Consider the following 25,633-nt stretch of genomic DNA (forward strand, 5'->3'; position numbering starts at 1 on the left):
ATGAGTCAATAACCTGTCTTCGCCTTGAAAGCTGCAAGTTATTTGATAAATGGATCAAAACAGTCACCCAACTTTCACCCCCTGGGGAGCTGACTGTGAAGTTCCATTCACTCCTTGCATAAAGTGCTGTTTGGTGACAACTTACGAGCATGAGGCAAGTACCACAAAAATCAAAGGAGACTGAATTAAAAAAAAATCATGAATTACTTCTGAAATAACATATCTGAACTTTCTTCAGTTCTGATGCATGTCTGTAAGGAAAAAAAGTTAGTTCAGCAGGCTATCAGTCAAATAAAACAAAGGAAAGAAAGGAGAAAACCACTCACATGACAGCATGTGCACATTTATTATTTGAATACTAGATGCTGAGAAGATTATCATCCAGAAAGATACGTAAATCCTCCAGTCCAGGACTACAGAACAGCATGCCAGAAGCAATAGTACATTATGAGCAGTGAGCACCTCTGTTAGCAGTAGTTCTGGTGAGTCACTCAGAGGCAAATCCATAGGCTGGTATCCTCACATAAACCTTTCTTGCAGCAGCAGTGAGAGGCTGGAGATGTGCCACAGCCTGCGTTTCAGTGGCTGTGTCCTCCATTCTCCTCAGGGCTTCCACTGGAGCTTTTCAGCCACTGGGTGTGGGACAAACAGGCCCCACACACCCGATGTACTTAAGCTCCACAGCCAGATCCTACTTTTAATGCAATGTAACTTGACCTAAAACAGCAGGAAACCAAAGAGTGATCCCCTCAACACGGCCTCTCCCATTATATATATTTTGTGAGGAGCGTTTGAAGGCCTATTACTGAGGTAAATAACTCTGAACATGGAAGGGATGTGATTCACGCAAGTCTTCAGACATATCCAAGTCCACCAGTTGGATGAGGAAGGCGAGCACATCTGTCCAAAAGTGCATTTAATCAGTAGAACCAACAACCTTCTGAAAAAAAAAAAAATTAGAGAAGCCACCTATATTCATGTGAATAAGCTGTATTTTACTCCTGAACCCTCATCTAGACTTGCATGGTGTCCAAAGTCAGACATGTAGGCATACGCAATGTAAAACTATATCTTTAGTCTGCCTTCTGCAGAGTCATTGCTAAATATCTTCCTCAGAAATGCATCTTTCACTAATTTATTAATTGTAATGGCCAACAGAACTGCACAACCTATGTTTTGACAACTTTCCTAACATCTTGTCACTGCTATTGTCCGTAGACAAGCTGTCTGTTTGCTGCACCTCATCTCGCCTGGCCTTTTGGCAGCCTCCCAACAATCCCAATTTAGTACTCAAAGCAAAACCAGTAATGCACCAAGTTCTATAATTCAGTAATTTGCAAGATACTGCACATACCATGCCACTTGTATTTTATTTAGGAATCATGGTTTCTTGCAAATGTATGTCTTGTCAGAGTGATGGCTAGATGAATAACTGCATTTATGCTCAATTCACTGACATCTCTTCATCTAGACATAACCTTGTGCTGCTAGTGAAAAGAAGAGAAAACAGCTTAAAAATTCATGTAGCAAAACAAAGAAAAATTGCTTTCCTGTAGCAATTTTAAGTGTGATATTTTCCTCTCTCTCCCACACACATACACAATTGTTCCATTTCAAGGAAAAAAATACTTCTCTCTTAAAAGAATCTATGGCATGTCAACAATAGACATTCAGGTATTTGTGTATCTACGACTGCTAACCATTCTAATACAGATCATCTCTGAATTTTTCTTGAAAGGTGCAACAAACCTATTTTAAAAATGGATTTAATTCAAGAGGTATTCCAAGTTTTATATGGAGGGAATATCTGTCTCCAAATCACTATTATGTCTAAAGCTAGAAATACTTGATGGTGTCAACTATAAATAAAATACATAGCTTGCCTTGAAAGTAATGCCTCCTGTTTATTTCCATGGAAACTACAATGGATACAAAGAGTACAATAGCACTGTTGAACAGAGAAAATTCTCAGCTACAAAACACTACTTTTCAACAGTGACCACTATCAGCTATGTATTTTCACCCAACACGAACAAAGGCCTGCATGCCACACTTGTAAAAACCCACACCAGCAGAGGTATGACCCACTGTTGTTGTTACCACTGCTGAAATGCACCATCCACCACTTCACTCTGCTCACATCCACTATTTGGTCTCCACAAACATTCTGCCAACACTGATCAATGTCAATGGGTGCATTTTTTTCCTACAGAGAAATTCAATGACACATTTACATGCACTTCCATGTCAGATGCCATTTGATCAGACTGCCCCTCTACTGCCATCTGTCACACGGTAACAAAACGGAATGGAATAATGGCAGGGAAATTCAACTTTTGCAGCCTTAACAACTACATCCATCTCTGATGTCGTGGGCCAACATAATACAAAAGGAGGCATTACTTTTGGAGCAGCTCCATATATAAGTTCATCACAGCATAGTAACAAAATACAACAGAAACACATCAGATTTTTACAAGCAGGTTTTTTCACCTTCTTCAAAACTAATTTCCAGTACATTTAATCAAGACTGATTGGGCCAAGAGCACTAGGGCTAAGTAGACAGCTTCTTCTATGGCAATGAGATCAACATCTCGTTGAATCTCACTGACACAAAACAGAGATTGTATAAATCACATGAACCAAGTTAAAGTGAACTTAAGAGCACCAATACAAACATTCTTTTTCATCAAAATGAACAAGATGGTTCAGTACTGTGAACTTCAACCCAATCACATGAAAGCTGAGACTGAAGCCTTGATCTAACACTTCTGTGTAACTGTAGGCTAGAATGTTAAGGCTGTTTAAGCATTTTCTGCAGCTTCTGCCACCTAAAGTGCTTTATTTGCAGTGTCCACAAGTAAAATGGGAATGAAAACACCTACTTCCTTGCAATAACACTTGCTTCTATGAAATAAGCACTGAAGTAAAAACTGCAGATTGCCCGGTTATCACAGTAATAGGGATCAAATAAGTAGAAAGTCAGCCATGCAGTTTTAGAAATTCTTTTTCAAGTCCTGCTTTTTAAATTTCATTTACATGATTATTTTTTTCAGAGCACTATGGATGAGTAAGCATTTAAACAAATGGACTTAAAAATGGAATTTCGCCCAGAAGTTCAAGCATCATAAAGTATCTCTTGTCCTTTCTTTCTATTCTGCTAACCAAGTTATTTTCATATATGACAGTCACGCCAGCTTGTATCTCAAATTATCTCCCAGTCACAATGGCAATTAAAAAAAGGAGCCAGCTGAAGTAAAGTGAAGAGGTTGCACACCCATACAATGATGTAGGCACGCTACCTCAAGAAGAACACAGGTTACAGAAATGAACATGTTGAAAGTATCTGTAGAAAATCACGAATTGAAAGAAATGAGTAAACCAAGTGGAAATTGAGGTAAATATACTGCACATTTGTACAGTATGTCAATAGCACATAGCAACGTTTTAAGAGTAGCGCAGAAAGGACTGGAGCAACTATATGTGAAACTCGGGAAAACAGAAGAGAATATCAAAATGAGATAGGGAACAAGTATAAGGAAAATGAGTTTTCTCAAGAGGTACACTAAGATTTTTCTTTAGAGCCCACAGAAAAAACATTTCATCGCCTTCTCTCCTATGTTGATATTGTGCAATGCCATTGAAGTACAGAAAAAAGACAATTACAGTACCAGGAAATAAATCACAGACTTGCAGGGGTTAGAAAGGACCTCAAGAGATCAAGTCCAACCCTCCTACTAAAGCAGGTACCCTACAATAGGCTGTACAGGTAGACTAATTTTGAGTATTGCCATAGAAGGAGAATCTGCATCCTCTCTGGACAATCTGTTCCAGTGCCCCATCATCCCTACCATAAAGAAGTTCTTCCACATGTTTGTACAGAACTTCCTGTGTACAAGTTTTATGCAATTATTCCTTATCCTACAGCTGTGCACCACTGAGAAGAGCCTGGCCTCATCCATCTGCCTCCCACCTCCCTTCAGATATTTATAAACATTAATCAGATACCCTTGTCCTCTGGCTGAGCAGATCCAGTTTATTCAGCCTTTCCTCATACAGGAGATGCTCGGGGCTCTTGATCAACTCCACTGAATTCATCAGCACACAAACAAACATGCATAGTATGGAAGGAATTGAACAGAGATACAAAGAGAAGTTTAATTCTCAAATCTGTTGTACTATAATATAACAACATAACTGTGCCTTCACTATTAAAGAGTTCTGAAGACTGGGAGTCCTCTTCAAAGAACATGGGTGGAGTAGCCCTATAAACAACACAACTTACTGTTGTTTGTGTAAGTAAGAACTAAAAACGCTCAATCTCTCTCAAAGGTTGATTCTTTTACTCAGACACTCAACAGGATGTGTAATACAAAAATTTGAAACAATTTCTATTTTGTGTCTTTCATCTGTGAAAAAATTTAGAAATGTAATGCATATCTTCAGGTCTCAATAGGATCTGGTTGGAGAAAGGCTTTTCTTAAGTCAGGACCTATGGGAAAAGTCAAATCTTCACGGTTTTCTTCACATAAGTATGATATACTGATAAACCTTTAAGTCAGGAAATTCCAGTACATCAGCCAAGTGCTCTCTTGTTAACACAGGAGTAAACTGTAGTCTCCACTATAGCCATATCACAGATATTAGATATAGAACCTGCATTTTTTTTGTTCTCGAGTAAAGTTATAATAGAAACTTGAAGTCTCAAGTCTCAATGCATTATACTAAAGTATCACAGAAGTAATGACAGTTTTACTTAATCATTTTCATTAAACTTCAGTGCTAATGTTTTTTTTTTTTCCTGAGTGACATTCAAAAGAAATCCCTATAGAGACAGAAACTAATTGTATTAAATACAGATTTCCATGCAGTGTTTTACTAATAAGAAGAAATTAGTATAGCAGTGCAGCTGAATAACAACTAAGATACTTTGATGAACATGGAAATGCCCCAAACCCCAAGATTCATCTTGCAATGCCACTAGCATCAGAGCTGCCAACTAATATTTCATCCACAGTAGGCAGATCAGTTACCTTGATTCATCGTTTGCCTTTATGATCACAACTCCTCATTAGTGAGCAGCGGCATGTTTTTAAAAAGTAGTAAATTAAATCTGTTTTCAGGACTGGCTATGAACAAGCAACTCTGGAGAACCGTGGCAAGCTGAGAGTGGGGCTAAGAAAGGGCAAAATTATTCAAACAGGGATAGCTGGCAACCATGAACACTGCAGCTCTCAACTGATGTTTTTTCTTCTGAGTTTCTGGTTTTAAGTGAGCCAAGACAACTGAGGCAGAACTGTCTGTCAGGGCCCTTTGATTTTCTGCTTCTGCCTGAGCAGACATTTGAGGAACACATTTAAAAATATATACATTAAAGAAAATGAATCACTCAATTTCACGGAAAACAAATTTTGTTTCTAGGCAGACATTAATCCCATTTGATTCTTCCTCACTGTGATAAAGTGGATTCCTTTTGTCTACATCCAAATCTGAAGGTTGATACGCCATCTGTCAACTCTTGACTATTTTCCACAACCCTGACTAGAAATTTTTTTTTTTAATTTCTTGTAAGGACAAATCTCCTCATTCCACATAAATGTACTGAATAATAGGATTCAGAGGTTTATTTTCTGTAGTGTTTTACTTGGAGTCTCACAATATGCGGAGGTAACATTAACTTGCATAGCTGTGCACACAGATGGTGCTTCCTGAACCCATTCAAATATTGATTACCCACTATATTTGGAAAGTAAAGGACTACTGAGTTCCCTCCCTCCAAAAATAAAAATAGCCATTTGCATAACCAAAATACGCTTGGGAAATTAAAAAACAAAAAGAAGTCATCAATTTATATTTTCTTTTGACCCCTGAGTTCTGCAGATAATCAAGTCTTCTATATCTACGAGAATTAAAAATCTCACATTTTGGTTCATTTCTTAAGAGTAAAAAAAAGTGTTATCACTAGCATGAGCATTGCCTTTGGACAAAGCCACTTTGCAAAAAGGATATATGCAATGGTCCTGCAGAAAATAAGGTGAAAAACATTAGCTGGAGAAGGTAAATAGATAAAGAATCCCTTCTGGCAATTCTAGTTCTGTGAATAAGTTCACAGATGAGGTGAAATCAATTCATTGAAGAATTCATGCAAAAGCTGATTTATATTTTATAGGCTGGGGAATAATCAGAGTATTTATGATTTTGTTTCCCACTTCAGAATAAAGGAAAGAGAAATGCCATTCATTAAATTAAAGTCTACAGAAGGTGTGATTAATGTTCTGTGTGAAATAACTGAACAACATGCAAGTTAAAATTCAGCTATTCTTTTTCATTGTAATTGGCAATAAAAAACCTCAGAAAATAATATTCATTTACTCATAGTAAACAAAGAATGATGGTGTCTGGCACTTGTACCTGCAGTGTCTGCAGACAGCATCTGTCACAAGGATATATCCATCTATAATGACTGCATTCTGGATAACAAAGCTCTGCAAAGACTCTTTGAACGTGACAGGATAGCTCTACCCCTTCAGACCACCTGTCTCACCAGTTACCTCCTCCTTACTTGTTCCCCCACAGCCCCCTCCTCCTGGATATGTTGCGAATCCCTCATGGGAATTCCAGTAAACACTGACCATCCTTCTGGTCTGACATCTTCCACAGTCAATAGCTTAGTCTTCCCAAAGGGAGCACGCTCAAAATGATGCAGCTCTTCCCCAGCATCCACCTCCCCCCAGCACACCCTTCCATCCTCCCTGTCACCAAAAGGCAACAACCTCTGCTATGTTTCCTCACTTTTCCTCTTGCCCAGTTTCTAACACTCCTCCTCCTGTTCTCCTGAAGATCCACTCATCTCCATTCTCCTCCTTGAGCTGTCCCCTTCACAGGACAAACAAGTTTTAGTCTCTTATACAGTTAAAACTCGAACAAAACAAAAAGCTTGCCTGCTCCTCCATTGGTCTCTGGCCATGTTATTTCACCTTGAAGTTCAAATCATTTGCCATTTTCATTTTCTTTCATGAAATGACCTCCAATTCAACTGCAGAGCCTTATCAGCAAGTAATCATCATGTATTCAAATACCACAATTCAGTCATGCAGACTCATCCCTTCCTGCCTTTCAGGCATGAGCAAGGCAACTTCTCCCTACCAATGTTTTACTCTTCATTCATTCACTACTCAGATAATAAATTCCTGTATCAGTTTCTCTCTGCCATCCCACAGCCAAGCATTCAAAGCATCATCTTTTTAGCCCAAAGATTTTAACTCCTCTCATTCCATGTTCAATGGACAGTTAGCCACTGATCTCACTACTCACTCAGCACTATTTCTTATCTGAGACAGGCAGTGCTAGAACCAGATTAAATTTTAAGTAGGTATGTTTTTTTCCTGCATAAAGGCCATTCAATTCAAATTTGTTCAGAAGATGGAAGTTAGAAGGAATTCATAGTCTTATTTCCTACTGTTATCACAGGCAACTTCACCATATAATCCTATACAGAAATTTATCAAGTTTATCTTAAAAGTTTGTCCTTTTTAAATTATTTTAACTTTATTACTCCAATCAGAAGAGTTGCTCTGATACTCATTCTTTTAGCTGTTTTTTTTTTTCCTATTTGTAACAATGCCAGCTCTTATTTAGCTTACATGTTTTACTCTTTTTTAACCTCCCTTTTAGCCCATAGTCATGTATTATCTCAGTCTTCACTCATTACACTTAAAAATGACAAACTCATCTCTTCTCTTACATGACAGCTGCTCAATCGTCTATTGTTCAGTGGCCCTTGTCTTCACCAGTTTGAGTTCATTCTTCTTTATTTCCACCAAATTATACTTGCAGTTCAAAAAAAAAAGCAAAAGAATGGGGGGAAGAGTTTCCTGTCCGTTTTCTCAGAGAAAAGTGGCTAACTGTAACACTATTTCTTAACAAAGAAAGGAAAAGCTTTGTTTTGTTTTTTCTTCTTTTTTTTTGGCCCATCTGTTGAATCACAAAAGTCAATCTGTCACAGAGTTCCAAGGAAACTGCAAGGAACTTGCAACTCCAGTAGCAATGATTCCTCAATCTGACAAGCTCACCTTGCAATAAAAAAAATAACAGAAGCTGTAAGGTATTTTGCAAGTACAAGTCTCCCGTAAATCATACAGGTTTTAAGTGAACCTTCTTCCATTTCACTGGGAGGACAAAGCTGCCCGCCTTCAGACACTGCAATCCTGTGGCATCCAGATAAAGAGATTACACAGGGATTACTGGATGGAAGTATTTCAGTTCTGAAAAACTAGGTTTTAATGTTCTCTAGTCAAAGTATGTTTGAAAGGAAATATAATGCCTTAAGTGACTGCTATTTATTCCTTTAGCCAGTGTAAATCACAGTCTGTAACCTTAGAGAGATAGCAGCATGCGTGGAAAAACATCTTTGGCTCTGTACTCCATATTTAAAATGCTATCAGTAAAATACAATACAAAGGCATTTTAATACTGAGGCCAATTTCAAACAAATAAGGTCACTATAAAGAGACCTATGTACAGCACAGTTTGTTCACATTCTGTGTATTTTTAATATGGTACAATATAGGATACATTCTCTTCCTGATGTGTAGATTAACTTCACTGTACTCGGAATTATGCAAACACAGCTTTGGTCAAAGAACACACAGTTAAGAAACTATGTTATCTGGATGTTCAGATTGATACTTAAACATAGAACCCAATTAAAATAATGAGTTTTCTCACGGGAATAGAAACTTTGTCTTGTTAAAGACTCGATTCAAGCAGCATTTAACTGGAGTTTGCCAAGTGATAACGTGTTCTTCCACTGAAGCTCTCTCAAATGAGTCACTAATCTCTGATGCCTCACAGATTATGAAGTTTGTTGAAATAGCCCCATTTCACTGCTTTCTGAAGTTTTAAATTGCAAGGTGATACTCTCTATAACTAAGAACTGGGATTTCATAATGCACTTCAACAAGACCATTACGATTAAACTGAGGATGGTACTTCTACTAGAAAGACATTGAGATCCTGGAGCACATTCAAAGTAGGGCAATGAAGCTGATGAAGGATCTGCAGTACAAGTCTTATGAGAAGCAGCTGAGGGAGCTTCAGAGAGCAAAAAAACTATGGGATTATACCCAAAGCTGATAACACAAACGGGCAAGATAGACATGATTTCAGAACAGTTTCTGCCCACACAAATTCCACCAGGTTGGTTTATCTTGTTTTGTTGAGAATGCTGTTGCCATAAGATAAAACATAAATCACATTTTCATTCCCATTACTCATTACTGCTGTATTCCCAATAAGAGAAGATGACTACACAGAAAATCCACCCTGGCTCCCCTACACCCCTTCACTGAGGAATTATGAAATCATCATTATATTGTGAAAACACCTTCCATGGCAGTGAAGTAGCACCAACCTGTACGTGTGAGCATTCTCCAACTTCTTCCTTCACCACTTTCCAATTCAGGTACTTCAGAGCAGATATTAAAGAAATCACAGAGCTGAAAACAGTTGGCTATCTGAACAAGGAATCGTTTCTCAAATATCAGATCGGATTCCATATAATCTACCTCAAACACATCAAATCCATTTGAAAATGAGTTCTATGTCTGACTCTCCATTACTTTCTGAGAAAACATTTCCTTGTGATGGTTAACACTTTCCCTTCTCCCATTAAAACTTCTTTCTGGCTAAGTAAAACCCTTTCTCTTGGCAACGCTGTTCAGCAGCTCAAATGATTCTTCTCTTCATTCACATCTCAGACTGTATTTACTGGTAGCAATTTCGTTTGCTCTCAGCTTTCATTTTCATTCTGGGACAGTGAGCCCAGACCTTCTAGTTCCTACTCAATCTACCTGTTCTTCTCTCCCCTCATTCAAAATTTCTGAAACATGAACAGCTTAGTGCTCCACACGGGGACTCAAGCAATGGCTTCTTCAACATCTCACCTCTAAAACATCTTGCCCAAAATTTCTTAGGATTGCAACTGCCCTTTTTCCTCTACTATTTCTAGTTGTCACATGAATGAATGGGCCAAAGTCTTTCCCTTCTTCTGTCACTATCACATTATAAAATTAACATTTTTATTTGAATAAGATACTCAACTTAGCATCTGTCCCAGGAACTGATGTTTACACACACGGTGAAGAGGCTAATGCTTGCACGTCTGGCCCACTTGAGCAGTGGCCAGATGCAGTGGAAGAGAGTATATTTTCCACCTACATCATAATCCTTGTAAAGTATCAGCATAATCCAGGGGCCATAACAGATTTTCTGTCACATCCCCTTTGCTGTACAGCAGTTCCACTCCTATTTTATTTATACAAGGAACCGTTCATTGCATGGGAGTTGAACTAGGTGACTTTTTAAGGTTCCTTCCAAGTCAAACAGTCCTATTCCACGAACAGTTCAGTATTTGAGTTGCATTCCTTTGCAAAGTCTAAACCTGCTCTGCATTACAGCACGTGGCTTTTTAGGTGCAATCCTTAAAATTCTACTGCGATAAGCATTCATCTGTTCCTCTTGCTTCAAAGATCTGAGGAACAAAGTCAATAAAGCAAACACTCCAATACTTCTCATCTTTGTGTGTAAAGTGCAGGCTACCTGAACAACCTGTATAATTATAAAATATTGTACGCACATCCTTATATAATCATAATTTTGTGCTGCACATCAGTGAAATTCATCCTGCTTTTAATCAGGCTAAACCTTTAAAATCAGAACTGTGATAAACCAGAGCAGTATAACTGAACAACTATTATCTCCGACTTGAAGTTTTGCCAAAGGGGGCAAATGCTTAGAAGAAAATGGACAGATGTTAGAGCTGGTAGATGTGAACATAGTGCAGAAAGTATCAGAAGATAACCTCAATGTTCTCGCTCCATCACAGAGCACTGAACTTAGGATTCCCAATAGAAGAAAAATGCTTCATCTCATTGAGCAAAGCCATGGACAAGTCTGTAGCAATGGGACTCATCATTTATAGGGCTAACAGTGAGGTGAAAGGAAAAACTAGGGCATATCTTTGAGTAGCAGTTTAGATCCTATATAGACAGTATTGACAGCATGGGTTCAGACTCCAGTGAAGTGTTACCAAATTGCTATTTATTAATTTTCTCTTTGAGCATTCCTGAGCCTGAAGCAGAATCACTATCATACAAAAACTCTTTGGATATTTGGATCCTCCCCAAGACTAAGCTTTTATTATATGACACAAACAAAAGTTGTATTTAATTGCAGCCTAGGAAAAAGCTTCTACTTCCTTCATGTAATCAGTTGTCATTTCCACATACTGGAAATGCAATTAAAATATTTTTCCAAAAGCACTTGCTCTCTAACAGGAATGAGAAGACAACACAAAGAATTACACCATTGCTGAGTAATGACTGGAAACCAAGTGATTGATATTGGTGCCTGCGACTTCAAGGTAAATGTAACATGTATTCTAATGCCAGACTCTTCAGCATAACAAGCTCTTTCAAGATTATTAATGACTACAGGATTTTTTTTAATGATGGCTGCTAAATAATGGATGGTAAAAAGGGCTGAGAAATGTCGTCTGTTAAAGCAAACATTTATCGATGACTTTACTGCCATTGCAACGGAAATACAGAGAGAAAACAAACCCATTTAAATATTCACCCCATTAATTATATGAATAGATCCTTCCATAAAATAGTCCTGTAGAGTTAACAGCAAAACTGACTGCCAAAGTTTTTCATAGCAAATAATGATTTTGTTACACCTCGGATTTTTTTTGAAGGAATGGAATGAAGATCCAAGGGAAAAAGCATACTCCTTTTGAACCAAGACATGTACACTGAGAGACAATACAGAAAGAGCTGTCAGAGCCCTCACTGGCAACAGCAGCTAAAATATGCAACCTCTGTGGTACGCAAAGAACCAGAGGCCATCATCCCATGCACTACAAAGGACCCTTCCACCAACAAAATTATGTCTGACTTAAGTACGAGATGCTGGGGAGATGATGCACAAAGCATCCCTGCAGCTCAAAGATCAATTTCTCCAAACACACTGGGAACCATATAGGTTCAATCAACATGTAGCCAACCAAGTCCAAGGTAATGAAATAAGCTACCAGCAAAATATAGCAACTCAGGCTCTTTGCTAAGTTAAGCAGCTTCCATTTCAGAGCTGACTCACATCTTGACGACGAGCAAACAGATGAACACATACCAGCCCACAAAATAGCTGCAGATATTGACTACTGAGCTCTGGGTTTTCCTCTCCCTTTTGCAAAGCACAAGGACAGAAATAAAACCTGCAGCTACACAGATACATGAGATTCTAGGTGGGTTATTAAACAAAATAAAACTATGCGTGCAGGGCAGGATAATGGCTTTAGACTCCTTTTTTTTACTATTTTGGTGAGTAATGTAAATACAGAAATACTGCAAGGAAATACAAAGAATCAACAAAATCAGAGGTAACTCCAGTCTCTAGCAACAATCCTAGTAAAATTTTGCCATGATGTATGTGCTCAGTACAGCTTTCTTCTCTGTGTACATCCCCACATTTATCTTTGTTGGACAGAATCTGCAGACAAACTGCACCTTTTCTTATGAAATATATGAAACTTTACTTTTAAAATACCCGCCTATTTAAAAACACTAATACTAGTTTGATGAATACTAAAAACAGAGGAGGGGTGAGAAGCAACGTTGAGCTCAGGAGAGCAGTAGCTCAACACCAATGTTTTGGAGTGTAGACCTCACCAGCCTGGCCAGCCTTGAAGAAGACACATATTGCAGTAGAAATGCCCTACATATGCAGAAAATGCAATGCTCTAATGCAATGGAAAGTACAGCAGTAACAGCAGGGTGACAAAGTCCTCGGCTGCAGCAAATGAGGACAAATCCAAACGCTGCAGCTGGGGATGCAGAAACAAAGGAAGAAAATTCACCTACCTCTGCAAGGCCTGTGGTGGGCAGGGATCTACAGCAAAACACCCTTGCCTCCACTGCCAGCCCTTAAATGAGATCTGGGAAGGGATGGATCCTGGCTCCACCCGTTCTGGTCACTCAGGATGCACCTGAGCTCCCCTGGGTTGGCCCTACCTTCCCACCAGGTGCTCAATCACTGCTTCAGGCTGTGACTTAGAATTTCCACTACAGAAGCATTGGCCACAGAACTGCCCATAAACATCCACAAAAATGTTTCAGCTAATCCTGACTTCTTCAGAAAGATATTCTCTTCATTCCTCCTGTTCCTTCTTTGTCTTCTATCTTGATTTATTCTTTCACCTCTAGCTTAATATTCTTTCCTTCGCTGGACTAGAGGTAGGATAGAGTAACACCCACCTTGATTTTAGTAAGCCAATACTGTTAGTCTGTAAAAGAGACAGCACTAGAGAACTAGGTGCTAAGCTTGGTGTACATAATTCTGAATGTTTAAAATATAGCTATGAGGTCTTTAAGATTATTAGCAAGTTATAAATGCCAGGACCTCCTGTATAAAAATAAATGTGCCTGGACATTCATCTTTTCTTTTCTAAATATATTCTCGAGGCTAACAAGAATAAATTAATCCAATAAAAACATTTGCACATTTTTTAGTATTATGAAGGAAAACAGAGTTCAAAAATAGTGGCTCTGTCAGTTTATTGAATATAATGGATAAGTTGAAATAAAATGGCCCTAAGCCTACCTCCACCTCATCTTTGCTCAAGAGAGAAAAGGCAGGGGGATACCAAAAAACAAAGATGAGTGGAGTACAGTTTCTTGATGCAAACAAAGCACAGGACAATCTGGGCCACCTCCATTCCCAGCTCCTGCACCAAGCACTGCACTTTCAATCAGCAAATCCTGCTTTCACTCCTAATAATCTCCTGGCTTTTCTTACACCAATAACATAGCTCCCAGAAATCAAGCAGCTCCCACTGAGACAAGTTAGCACGATCAGCAAGACAGAGCTATTGCGTGCAGGCAGTTTAGCAACATGACAGACTCCAGAGATGGTCATCTGCTCATTCATGATGTAAAGGCACAATCCTGAAGCCAAGTAACATTTTGATGACTCCAAAAGCCACAGGAGCACTCTCAGAGCAAAGCAAATCTTTAGAGGGCACTATGCACTGATTCCTATTCCAGCACACACACAGTTAACATCTCCCAGCTCTTCTCTGTTGCTTATCTAACTAAAAAAGCCTGTTTCTTTTATAGATTGATATTTGAGGAAAAAGCATTCACTAGAAGTGTCATGATTCTCTTTCTGATCTTCCCTGATGAAGCGATTCCATAAATACATCGTAAGACAGTACAATAATGTAACATTACAAGTGACAGTCACAAAGGGAATCCTACAGCTGAGATAACTCCTTGTAGCAAGAAAAGCAAAAATAACAGGTGTTGTGTGACAGGAATTCAGTACGCTCTACCATAGATACAGGCAGTGCGTGTGTTTTTACTTCTATATTTCTGCCACATCTTTACCAAATCAAACATCCCGAGGTTCTCATCTTCTTCTCCACTTCTAGCCTTCAGATGTCTGTTACTTTAAAAAATACTGAGAAAGCTTGGAAAGGGGCACCTCATTTCTCTATTTGTCTGCTTCACATCGGAAGGTGTAAATATTTGAGTATCTCCTAGCACAGGGATGTGCAATTTTCACTAATCGCATTTTGTGGTGGCAGATAAATACATGGTAGATAAAATACGTAGATTTGAAGGGATATCTACTGTCTTTCTGGTTCTGGTAAAAGTACTTATGTCTGAGAAGCAGATTGCAATTCTGTCAGGTGGGAATGGCAGAATAACCAGTGATCACTCTGGTCTGGGTAGTACATTTTATCAGATCCAGAGCAAGATGTGAGACAATCCCCTATCCTGGGCACAGCAAGACAGGCAGTACAAGACAGGCAAGAAAGCCAAAACAACACAATTAGGTTTACAGAATGTCTTTCGACTTATAAATGAAATTATTTTGATAGAGAAGACACTGATAGGGAACAGATAAGGAAGAACTATTACGTCATTTCAGAGAGTCCCTTTCATAAGATCTTAATAAGAATTGTCCTCACAGAGCACTGTATAATTTACTCAGACAAATTAAAAAGAGGGAGCACATCATGGAAAATTAGAAAGCAATATAATTACATCTGAAAAATGAATACGTAAGTAATAAATGCCCAGAAACTATTAGGAGCACACACAAGATAAGAAAGGAGGAGTTTCTTCTATTTAGTTTCAAATAATAAGGTTTATGAGTAAAGCAATGGAAGAATCTAGATTATGGTTTGGTTAATAAGAAGGAGAGGTCACAAAATCAGTACCTGGCTAACAGTTAAAATGACAAGTTACTGTAACACTAGACAGATTTATAAATTTGCTTTTTCAGTTAAATAGAGCACTGTGTTAAAATTTGTCTTGTCAGACAGATTGCTTTAAAAATGAAGCAAGATAAACAAAATAAAGTATTAAAAAGAAGAAAACACTTTGTAAAATTATATGTCTTAGTATGGAAAAATACTCAGGCATGATCACATACCCAGGAAATGGCTCCAGGGCGAATTCTCTTATAGCAACTTGCAGAAATGGGTCTCAGTTTGCCAGGAGGACTCTGTGGTTCACTACAGAACGTCTTTCTTCTTCACCTTCAGGTGAAACAGGCCTGAGGATCTTTGCCCAGGCTCCAAGGGACAGGAGAAATGCCTTGTCTTGTTTTGTGTGTGCTTGCAGAAATCAGCACACACAAAATGAGTTGCAGGCCTGTCCAGGATGGAACTGCACAGCCCATCCCTGCTAGGGAGGACAGCTTTGCACCACAGCTACATCACTGCTTAGCCTGCAGGTGAGGAAGAGGATGCTTTCCCTGTTTGTTAGGCTTTTTAAATTTCATGGCTATAAAGAAAGCCCAAGAGTGGTCAGAGTAGTTCCTAAGGAACTAGATGGAGGCATTCCAAAGAAAGCAACTGAGTAGGTGAAATAGATAATGAAAAGGCTCCTGTAACTTGCCAGTAGCTTTATAAAAAAAGTGCGTGGGATAATTATTAGGAGAAGAGCAGAGAAAACCCTTTGAAAACTGCTGTTCCGGAGCAGGAAACCTTATGTGGAACTCCAATCACTCTGAAACACGACAAGATGTAAGTGAAAATTTCTGACAAGTCAAAAACATTTTATTTCTAAAGCAAAACCTTTTCGTATCCATTAGGAGAAAATGCACTATATTTTTGAAAGAGCAAAACAGATCCAGGAACAAAGAATTCAGTTTTGAATTAAGCAGGACACTTCATTTGTTTTGAAATCGTAGAAATCATTTTCCAGCGGCAACAATCTATGGAGGTAAACTTATTTTACTAACTATGATATCGGAATGCAAAATAACACAATATAATACAATCTAATTGAAATTGAGACTAATAAATCAAATAAGATAGGAGAGAGAGTTCCCGAGACCGAGTCAAACCTGAAAAGCTTGGAACGGCTGGGAAAGCACCTCCAGCACCCACTGCCAGGCAGTAAGAGACCGCCCCACCTGCAAGGGTCAGATCCCGTGACTTCCGTAATGTATAGGGATGGGTACGTAGAGTTAGAGCATTAACACTTTAATTCCAGTACATGATGTTTTGATGTGGAATATTGAAAATCAAAAAAAAACGTAAAACCATGACAACCATGAATACAGAAATTTAACTGTGTCAAGTAGCAGAACATGAGAGAGCTGAATTCAAAGCAATAAGGAAGGGCAGGGATGTGGAATTAATGCAGAGTTAGCTTTGCCATAATTGGTATCATCTCATTAGAAAGTCATATTCTTTTACCAGTGCTTTGCTTACTTCTACTTTGTACTTGCTTTCAGTTTTGAGTCTGTGACATCTGGAGGTCTTTCCCAGACACATAGCACTTAACGACCAAAAGCTTTACTAATTGCATGAAAGCCTGTGATTCAGACTCAAATATTCTTATTTACACTAAGTTATTCATAAGATTTTGCTCAGAAGGAAATAGTAGTTATCGTGTCTAGTTGAGGGAACAAGAGATTTTCAAACCTGTCCACAGCATGTATGAATGCATGCTGGTTTCTCATGGACAGGACAAATGAGAAATGTTTTATATCATTTACATTCCTCTTAATTTTAAAATCACTCTCACAGCTTGACAAGAGAAGCTGACAGAAGCTTCTCACTGTGTAATGGTGAGAGAAATACTGGTTTGACTTCTCTGTTAAAACGGGACTAATTATGTAATGATCTTGAGTCCTATTCTTCTAAGACATGAGCAAACAGTAATGAGTGCTACTTTCCTGGTAAGGTATGATTAAAAGAGCGTGAAGAGGGCTATTTAAATAATAACAGTCCCTTCGAAATACGTAAGTGGAGAGAATGAATTACATGAAGAGAAGGGGGAGAAGACTTTTTGTTGTTATAGGATCACATGTAAACCCTACAAACACTTTTCCACAATACACTCAAGCTCCAGATCCTAAAAAAGCTTTGCTTTGTTTACAGTTATTAAAGAATAGAAGCAGTTCCACAGCCCAAAGCTGACTCATGTAGATACGTCTAATGACCGCACTGAGATTACGTGCCTGAGTAAGCCTCTGAAAAATTGGTGTCCACCAATCAACTCCTAAAACATCCCCACTTTCAGAAAAGGTTACTTCCAAAGAGTGCAGAGCACACATTACACTGGCCCCAGTAAGAGGTCGATGTGTCTGACAACTGTCATTGAAAGAGACGGTCAGAAAGGTCAGAAATTACTTGGCGCTGGAAGTGCTCACAGAAACATCCAACTTAATGTGCTGCATCTTCAAAACCCACAGAGGAATTCATTCGTGCACCTTACCCATGCACAGAGATGTGCTCGGAGCACAGGTTTCCGAGAACAATGAAACATCTGACTAGAAAACACTATAATGAGCAACAGATGTAGAAGAATACCAGGAAATTAAGATGTTCTTTCGGAATGTGAGAATAAATGGGGCTTTGCGCAATAAATAATCATACTGCAACCAGTCATTTATGTGAAACAGCCTCTAATTATAAAACATTTAAGTAAGAAGCAGTTCAGAGAAAAGCAGAAAACAACACAGCCAGACAAAGAGAGGATCCACTGAGGAACAAAGAGCCCGTGTCTACTCTTGTTAGAACTGTCAGCCTGACAAGAGAGCAGCAGTACCTGTCCATCGTGAAGACTGGGGTTCTCCTACATAAGACTGAGGTTCCACTGGTTGAGATTGTTTCACATCCTTCACTAATGTTGTCATTTTCGTCCTCTGCACTTCATTCAGCCAGTTTCCTCCTAAGCTGGATTCCTCTTCTCTAAACTGGCAGCAGACAGAAGTCCCCAGACTTCGCCTAAATCCTCTCCCTCCCAATGTAAAACATAAATAACGTGGTCTCCTTAATACTGAGTGGTACCCAAGAGGAGGTGAGGCAAAGGAGCTCATAAGGAGAAAGAATATAGGTGGACATTGCACAGAAAACCGCAGCATGTCTCAGGAAAGAACTGTGTTTTCCAGTCATAGTGCAGTAACTCACTTCCTTCTGGCTGCAGCCACGCTGCTGCAGAACCACCTGAACTACTTTTAAATTTGGCTGTTGGCATCAGTCCAGTTGCAACGCACACATCTCCTTAAAACAGTTGTAAAGTCATTCAAAAGGTTGGAGAACTCGGCCCACTCTTGACTTCTATGTAGACACAGCTAGACCCAACACACCAACAGTACCGTGTTTGGGGATACTGTCACAATCAGTGGCTTTGATAATTGGGTGTGATGCATCCTACGGCTGTGAATAACATCGAATTTGGAGGAGAAGGAGATGTGGCAGAAGGCTTCAATGGCTTGCAGATGTCCCTTTCAACCTAATTTTTACTCTGATTCTAGGTTACAGAGATCAACACAGAGCTAAGAGCTTCCCCTTCGGGTTGTGATAACCACCAGCAGTGTAGCTGCTTTTGCTGGCAAACTGAAAGTTGGCTGGACAAACTAGGTCTACCCTCTGATTATTTGCTACGTTGCAATCCCATTTCACTTAAGTACACTAATTGCATGATCTGGGCATGTGGGAAACACTAGTTCTGTGCCTAATGACACTGAGATAATTGGCTAGCATATGGCACCATAAAGGCTGATCCTGGGAGCATGAAAGTGCTATCTATTACCTCCCAGATCTGGGTGTTAGCAAAGAGTAGCAGCATTGCTTTCAGAATACCAGTTGTCTAAATAGGAAGCCCTAGAATTCTTCTGTGCACGAAATGTCCACAGCTGCATAACATTTATTCAAAAGCAACACTTTAAGCTTTTGCAGCCTCTGTTCAACTGCACAATTTGGTACGGATAGTTCAGAGGTAAGCAACAGCAGCAGCCCTTAAGGGGGGGGTGAAAGAAATCTGTAGCCCAAATAGTGTTTTACTGGGAGAAAGGAAAGTTCGAGAAATGTGATAAATGTAACTCAGCGAAGGCACTCTTGATCTGTTAGAGTTATGTGCTGTAGTGAATTCTCGCAGAACGTGTTTATTGCTCAGAAAATAATAAGAAATAAATTTAAGATAAACATTTGCTGCAGTGAAATATGCTGGGAGTCCGGTGAGAAATCAACTCATCTGAATGCAGAACAGAGTAATATGACACAGTGTTGACAAAGCATTATATAAACAACCCACCTAAAGTAAACGAATGTTAATTTTCAGGATATACTGTACTGTACCACTTGCAAACAATTTGTCAAAAAAAAAAGATCTGTTTCTTTTGCTATAACACATTCCAGGAGCTAGGAGAAAAGAAAGAGAAAAGAGAAAAAAAGATGGATTCAATCCTGGTACAATTGAAATATGCCATGTGAATATGTATTGCAGACAACACATTCAATGGGTCTTCAGCATCCTAGTTGTTTTGCTGTGGGTTTTTTTTTTCCCAAAACAATATAGACAGACGAGCAAGTTTAGAATGACAGCACATATTGGTTTGATGATTCAGAATGCAGAAGGACTAAGCCCATCTCCAAATCCAATTTTATTCTCAGGGAGCATTGTTTTTACAACACCAGAAAGTATTATCTATTAAGCCCTCCGCTCATCAGTATTGTTAATTCATCGCATGAATAATGAATTTGCATTCTTATCTGAAAGCAAAACCGAGAAAGAAAGAGGATTAAATTACAGAAGAAAACCTGTGCACACAAGGTGCTGAGAGCCTGCTATTGCTCTGATCGGATACAGCCCTGCTCCCTGCTCTCCTGGGGGCTTCCAGGGCAGGAACTGCACATTTCAGAGCTGCTGCTGGCTGTAAGCCCTGCTGCAGTTACTTCCACAGTTTCAGCACCTTCAGTTACCCCCATCAAGCCACCTGAGCAACAGCCAGATGCCACAAACACTTTGTGCAATGCTGGAGACCACGGGGTGAAGACACACAGACGACTCCCTCTATACAATAATAAAACTACAGGCATAAAATCTCACGACAGAGCAGCTTTCCACGCCCTTCTCAGTCAACAGCACTGCTTTTGTACAATGTGACTGATGCTCAGCTCAGTTTCCAAGCTGCCTGCCTTTACACCCACTTCTGACAAGCAGGCCATGCTGTCGTCACACCCGACAGATTCTGGGCACAAAATGTCAGTGGCTGTGGTCCTGACCTTCCCAGTGACATCTGCTCCACACAGGCTGTTGCTCTGCGCCAGCTCTGCGATGTCACATGCTTATTTATAGTTTGTATCATGCACCTCTTGGCACGCTTGCGGCCGAGGCCTGGGGTACTGGCGTGGGATCAGTGCAGCCTGGGGTCTCCTGACCGCCCTTATGATCTTCAAGATGCCACTTTACCTCCCCCTACCTCCAGCTCTCTTCCTAAAGCCAGAGAGAGTCAACGCATTTGCCTTCCTCCAGACTTTTCCCTCACTTGTTTTACATCTCTATATAAACTTGAACCCTGTTTTCTAGAATTTGCTGGAGGAGTTCTGAGGTTCAGCATTTTCCTGTGGGCCCTCCCTCCTCTCCCCCCCTAGGAAGAAGAGGAGCTCCCCCAGAGGACAGCCAGCCCCCCTGGCCGGCTTTCCTTTCCTCATACCCAAAGAAAGGACTCCCTCTACTCAGTATGGAGCTTCTTGCAGCTGTGTTTAGGAGCAGAGGACTACCAACGAGTGTTTCTACCCTGTTTTAAGGTACTGGTCACAATATTTGGGACCAGACAAATCAGATTCATTGTATGCTGACCACTGGGCCAGAAGGATCCTCGTCTTCTGCCACATGACAAGCCTATAGCTTCACTGCTTCGCTGCCACATCCCTGGAAGTGTTGCCCATCCCTGGAAGTGTTCAAGGCCAGGCTGGATGGGGCTTTGGGCAGCCTGGTCTAGCATTAAATGAGAAGGTTGGTGGCCCTGCATGTGGCAGGGGGGTTGGAGATTCATGATCCTTGAGGTCCCTTCCAACCCTGGCCATTCTGTGATTCTGTAATAAAAATCGTTTGAGAGAGGAAGCCATTCCGTCCAGGAACAGTGTATCCACAGATGGCAGTGCTCCTCTTCCACGGACTCAGGTAGACTGAGCCTGTATTAGTTCAGTGCATGTATATTTATGTTGTGGAAAGATACAGGGGATATAAAAAGAACTATTTCACATGAAAAAAAAGCCTCCTGCCTGCTTTGCTTGTGATGTGGTCATTTGTCATCCACTAGATATTACGTCCTGCCCAAGGAAAAATGTCACGAATATGGGAAATTTTCAGACCAATTGCTTGATGTGCTTGGATAGAGAGCGAGTGTGAAAATAAACTGTATGATTTCATTAAACACACACACACACCACATTATAAAAGATGGTGAAAAATTATCAAAAATTATCATGAATCCATTATCTCAGTAACGTTCCATTACTGTGCCCACAGAGCATACCCACAGGCACTGGTTGCATCTTTCTTTTGCCATTTCCCAGCAGAAGCTGTAGGACAGAGGTTCAATGAGATACAATGGTATTCTGATGAATTACCAACAAGGAAAAGCTGTTGTTTTTTTTTTTCCCTTTCTTCGTTTGGTGATTAGGGTTTTTAGAAGTCTCCTAAGATTTATCTGTCAACTAATTTTAATGATTACCTGTTTCTGGGGGAAAATGAAAAGGCATTACTTCTGCAAGTGAGCATGCTGAAATTCTACGTTAATGAAAAAAGTACCGATATGTCTTTGTAAATATTTGCTATATCTGATGATTACAGCATTAGCATCATTTTTATATCCATGAAATAAATCATGAATAAAACCCCACGAGTCTCATTTGCAGTCTGAAATGGATAACTAGAATAAATCTGACAATAAAATAAAAAGCAAATGATACCAGGTAGAAAAAAGCCACACAGCTGGGAATTAGAAATTATAGCACCACAGACTGTATATCAGATAAAATTTAACACATTTAAATAGATGAATGGTTGTTGGGTTTTTTTCTTTTGTTTTGTTTTTACTTGATTAAAGCCAACAGATTTGGGTCATATTGATATTTACAGTTGGGGAAAAAAAAGCCAGTAGGGAAGGCAAGCTGCACAGTAAAAGTCTACAGCATGAGCACCTGTGTGCCTCTGCTCGTGCCTGGGGCCTGGTGGGTTCACTACTTAGAAATGTGCTGGGAGGACTTTGTCATGCATCATACTGGCACATTCAGCTCATCCTCTACATGTAAATTCTTCTGGTAGAGATGATGACAGTCAGTGACTGAGTTCTAAGTGGCAGTTTTATTTGCAGTGTTTTGCACTCCCCAAACCAAACCTCTAAAATCTGGAATAGCCATCAGGCAGTGCCTAATATATAATTAGTACAACATAAAATGTCTGGGACTAAATTCTCAACCAATGTAAAACAGCTAAGCTCCACTGGAGTTTACTGAGATATTTTGTTCATTTATAGAAGCAAGGATCTGGAACATCACACCAATTTCTTCTTGTTTGACTGAAGCTACTCACACTCAGTTCTGTCAGCTACCTTCAAATATTTTGATTAAGGTTTTTGTAAGTGCAGAGGAGTGGATGGGGGAGGGAGCCGAGTAAATTATGGGTTGTCATTTGGTTTCTGCCAACTTAAATCTGGTTTGGTTCACATGGAGGAGGTTGTTTTGATGATTTCCTAACAGCCCTTCATAAGCCTTAGAAAATAACCATTCAGGTTTTCACTCCTGATTCTTTTTCATGGAGACAGGGTTTGTGCTGGGGGGTGAGAACCCGTATACCATATTTCATGTCTAAACATATAAAAGCAGTACTGCATGGGAATGCCAACACTTTTATCTTGGTGTTGCCCAGGCAAATCGTGTCCACCAAGTGAACCCCAGAAAAACAATGGTGTATTTAGCTCACAGCTACTCTGCAGTCAAGATGCATTCGATGTGCAAACATGCCATGGTTACCAATATTTACATACATGCCTGCTGCTGGTATGTGAGCGAACTATGCAGTAATACTTGAGGTTTAACACAAAGAGCACCCACGTGTAACTCCGCAATCACTCACCAGCCTTTGTGCAGGTTAAGTGCACAGTAATTCGAACTGCAGAGCATCTTCTTATTTGATGGCTTGAATGACACCACTGCACGTAATTATCAGTACTGAGATCCTCCTTGTTAAGTGTCTGTTAAGAGGCCCTAATAGGGAAAATCCTTGAGCTTTATTCCTCTGCTATGGGAAGAGCTAAGAAGAGACACATTTCAACAGACATTATTATAAAGGAGGTAAAGCCTACACACCAGCTTGTAAGTGAGAGTAAGTTTCCTCCACTGATTACAGCAGGTCTGCCACGTCAGTGCCGCTGAGTCACAGCCCCAGATTAATTCCAGAAATGCTCTGTGCAACAGCCAGCAGCAAGGAGGAAGGTCACAGCCAAGGTTACTGTGTCACTCCTTCAGGACAGTGCTCTTAAATAAACCATGAGGATCGTTTGTAGCTGTCCTCACCATCTACGCTCCTTTCTGTTCACCTCCAGCCCGCTTGGCTGGGGTGTGGGGAGGGAAGGCATTCATCAATAGGAATGGAAATCTGAATTATTCAGCCAGCCGAGCTGCATCAGAAGCAAAAATGAGGTGTAGCTTTTGTACCTGCACCCTTTGCTAATGTAACCCAGCAGTGAAACAAACAGAAAACCATCTCTCTCTGCACCCTTCAGAGATTGCTCTGCACAAAGGTGCCAGAGGGTAGAAACTCACTCTGCTGCTTTCAAAGCAGACATAAATATCTCTGTATGGGAGAAGGCTCGTAAAATGAGGCAGCCCAGTCTGAGAGAGAGAGAAGGAGACGGAAGCAATACAGATGCCCTCATTGGAACACCTTCTGAGGAAAGGAAGCGGCTTGGGAGACTCTCCCACAAAAATGGCGTGCACAAGGCATCAGACAACCTCCCCCCAGCCAAAGACCTTTCCAAACCTGCAGCCAGGGAACTTCATGCCAACTTTGCCTCCAGTTCTTTCTACCCAATTTCACCCTTACATTGCCGGGATCCAAATGAGACCACCTGAGTGAAAGACTTTCTACCCATCAAAAAATCATGCTTGTATTTTATGGCACCAGCTACTGCATTTTTGCATAAATATTTCTTTTTAAAACATTTACTTCAGGTTTTAGGCTTTCTGAGACTTGTATTTTGTATATTTCCCACAAACAAATGCTAATCCACGTCTTTCTCAGGAATCTTTCTTGTAACCCCATTACTGAAGATGCTGGAGCTGAGACAACCTGTTTTTTCTGAAAGTTCCAGCAAGACATATGAGTTTATAATCACTGATGATATCAAAGGCACACAACAGCCTATGAACATTTACCTTGCAAAGAATTATTCATATATACTGAATGATTTCATGTAACTGGTGATCTTTAACAAATCATAAACTGCTGATCAACAGCTACTAATACAAAGGGCTGGGAATTGCACCAGGCAGCAAGCTGTTCATTAGTAATGAGATAATCAACATAAGTAGTACAGGTTTACTTCTCCAACATCAGGAAGGAGAAATTTAAACACATCACTTCTCTATTCCAAAATGAAGAGAGACAAAAAGTAAATTACCTCCTTCCGTGGTTACTTCAATAGAAAACAAAAGGTTAGAAGTTCAACAAGGATGGTACATTTGGACATGTTAAAATTGAAGAGAATAGCAAAAACCCAATGGAAGCTGTAAGTTGACTAGTAATCAGGACTTGTGCATTACATTCTTGAGTCTCTAAGTAACACATGATATGAATGTGGTCAAGCCAAGGATCTCTTGGTACAGCTGTCCCTTTGTCTTCAAGATGACACTCAGACAAGCCAGAATCTCCTAAAGACTGTTCTGGGGTTTGCTTTCAAACATCTCAGTCAGGTAAGATTTATGGTGGCCTTTAGGCTCCTACGAGAACAGTGCTGTGATCCCAACTGTAGAGTCTTGAATTGCTCACATCAGTATTCACTCTATTGCTCAGCAAGAAAAGTAATTTAAAAAAAAAAAAAGAAGCTCATTTATATCCAAATATTTAGGTGATATACTCAGTTGATATTGATCTTTAGGCTCTGACAATTAACCAAAAACAGGTTTGAGGACAGAAGAGTGAAACACAAACCTCATGGCTTTCAGCTCTATGCCTTATTTACCTGGATCACACTGTTCTCCAGAAAATGCAGTAGTTTAATGGACAAAAAAAAGCATGAAAATAAACAATGTTCATTTTTC

The 25,633-nt window shown here is 39.8% G+C and overlaps 1 protein-coding gene and 1 long non-coding RNA gene across 13 annotated transcripts in view; both read right to left on the minus strand.

The window, feature by feature from the left end:
* Window positions 1-25,633, minus strand: part of PDE1C (phosphodiesterase 1C) — a 340,705-nt gene that overhangs the window by 112,807 nt on the left and 202,265 nt on the right. The gene's annotated exons all lie outside the window — the stretch shown is intronic.
* LOC149917394 (uncharacterized) lies at window positions 330-13,165 on the minus strand. Its single transcript, XR_016467426.1, has 2 exons — window positions 12,924-13,165; window positions 330-940 (listed from the first exon to the last, which is right to left on the minus strand). It is a non-coding gene; the product is annotated as an uncharacterized LOC149917394 (long non-coding RNA).

The sequence above is a fragment of the Phasianus colchicus genome, chromosome 6 (genome assembly GCF_987193195.1).
Source record: "Phasianus colchicus chromosome 6, bPhaCol1.hap1.1, whole genome shotgun sequence".
Classification (NCBI taxonomy): domain Eukaryota; kingdom Metazoa; phylum Chordata; class Aves; order Galliformes; family Phasianidae; genus Phasianus; species Phasianus colchicus.